The 2,500-nt window shown below is 32.6% G+C and overlaps 1 protein-coding gene across 9 annotated transcripts in view; it reads left to right on the top strand.

The window, feature by feature from the left end:
* LOC135092993 (pleckstrin homology domain-containing family G member 7-like) overlaps positions 1-2,500 on the top strand; it is a 212,478-nt gene that overhangs the window by 137,865 nt on the left and 72,113 nt on the right. The window lies entirely within an intron of this gene.

The raw sequence follows: 2,500 nt of genomic DNA, 5'->3' as shown, positions 1-2,500 counted from the left end.
TATATATATTTTTTTTTTCCATAATTCTTACTCCCTTTATTTATTTATCTCATCATTATTTCTACTGACATGTGAAGCAGAAATACGTTATTGAAGAGAAAGGAAATTTTGAGACTCTTCTTTTTTTCTGTTCATTTTCTCATTAATCACTTATTCATGCTTTATTTCTACTGCAATCTTTGAAGTGAGATGAAGTGAGCGGCTTAGCCTTCCCTTCCTGGTGCCGGCCATTCACTACATCATTCATTCAGTTTGATCGTTGTTCACTTTATACAGCTTTCCCTTTACACTTCCCCAGTTAATCTGTTTTTTTTTTTTCTCTCCCCTGCCTTTCATTCTCTTTCTTTTCCTTTTTTTATATATTCCTTCTTAGCTTTTTTCTAGTTTCGTCTCTTTTTTTATTCAGTTTTACTATCTTTCCTCTTTTGTATTTATGTTTAGCTATATTTGTTATTTTGTTCTTTGTTTTTTTTTTCTCTGTCTTGACTCTCTCGTTCTTTTCGTTTTCTTTTTTTTCATTTCTTCTCAGTTAGACTTTAAGTTTTGAATTCTCATTTTTGTATTCAGTTTCCACATTCTTCCCTCCTTTTACATTTCTACTTATATTCATTTACTTCTCTCATGACTCTCGATCTCTCTCTTTTCTTTTCTTTTTTTTTTAGTTGTTGTTGTTGTTGTTGTTGTTGTTGTTGTTGTTGTTGTTGTTGTTCCTTCAATAAAATGGTTATAATATTTGCGTTGTTATGTTTTATTCAATTTTCACTCTCTTTTCTCCTTTTTTCACTTCTGTTTATAACTATTTATCTCTCTTGAGTCTTGTTCTCTTTTTTTTTCCTTTCCTTTATTCCTTCTCGGTAAGATGGTTTTCATAATTCTCATTTTTTTACTCTTTTTTTATTTTTCTCCTATTTACATGTTTTGATTCTTATTTTTTTCCCTAATTTCCTCCATGTTTAATTTTCTTTTAGTATATCTCATAAACATAATTATATTTTCAATGATGTTTTTAAATTCGTTCATTCTTTTTTTATTTTCTTTTATATTTTTGTTAGGATATTTTTTGGCATTCTCAGAAACATCGCCTTTTACTTCAAAATTTACTCTTTTTTTTTTACTGATTTCATGTTTCCTCCCTTTCTTTCATTCCTTGATAAATATCGCATGGAAACTGGGAAGATTGACTGGCATTACTTTTTTTTTTCCTTTTTTTTATTTATGGTACAGAAACTGATTACATGTCGTTTTCTTATTTTTTTTTCTATTCGTTTTCTAAATATTATACAGAGACTAGAAACGTTTCTCTTTTTCGTCCTTAGTGCAGAAAATGATGACTTGTTTTACTGTTTTAATTCGCTTTTTTTTTTTTTCAATACAGTACACAAACGGGAAAAAAGGACTCAAATGATTTATATTTTGTTTCCTCTTTCCAGCTTTTCTATCCTAAATGTCGTGTAGAAACTTGGAAGATGCTTTTCCTTTTTCTACACTTTTTTTTTGCAATTGAGTGATTTTTAATATGCGTAGAAAGTGAAAAAATGCTTAATTTCCTTTTGCTTATGTTCCACGCCGCGTTTCCTAGATATCGCGTTGAATCAAATAACTGAAGCAGAGAAAGAATGACTCATTATTTGCGTAAAAGAGACAAAAGAGTGTGTGTTTATTTTACGTTTTCCTGGTACTGGTCTTGTGATGATGGTAACGCTCATATTTTCTCAACGCAGACCATGACAGTAGAATATGTGTAACCTTTCTTTTCCGGCGCCACAGAGGTCATAGCACAAAGGTCACTCACTCACATGCCTCGCTCCTGCTGGTGAGATGCGAGCCGTGTGATTTATAAAAGACTACAGATGTTTGCGTGTTGCTTAATCTTTTTCTCCCTTGATGGTGAAATCCTTCGCGTCAAGGATTATTTGTAGCAGCACTTAATTTTTTTTTTTCATTGTTATATTTTGACTCCAGGTGCACCCTTCTACAGTTGTTGCGTACCCCGTTAGCAATACAAAGAGTGTTGCAAGATATCAGGCCTACACTTGCCAGTTCCTATCATAAACTTATTTTACCCACATAACATAAATATATCTGATCTTTCAAAGCTTGCTGTTGACTCGCAGTAAATATCTGAGTAATGAACTTAATCCAATTATCTACCACGGTATTTGAAATAGAGAAAAATACCTTAACGACGGTGCATTTTTAGGTTCAAGAGAGGAAGACCACACAAAAGCAAATTCAGATAAAAAAGAAACCTGCTAATTGTCTCAAAAAATGAATAAATAAATAAAGGAAATACCAAAGAACCAATTTAGTCATGGAGGTGCCTTGAAACTCCTCTCTTAAACAAGGTCAAGCCATAGGAAGGAGGAAACACAGATGCAGGCAGAGAATTCCTGAGTCTCCCTGTAAAGGGGATGAAGACTGATTGTACAGGGTAACTCATGCATTAGGAAGGTGGACAGAAATAAAGGCGAGACTGAGAGGAAAATCTTGTGTAACTTTC

Source organism: Scylla paramamosain, chromosome 41 (genome assembly GCF_035594125.1).
Source record: "Scylla paramamosain isolate STU-SP2022 chromosome 41, ASM3559412v1, whole genome shotgun sequence".
NCBI classification, from domain to species: domain Eukaryota; kingdom Metazoa; phylum Arthropoda; class Malacostraca; order Decapoda; family Portunidae; genus Scylla; species Scylla paramamosain.
Note: the sequence above shows the minus strand (reverse complement) of the source record. Positions and strands in the feature narration are given on the sequence as shown.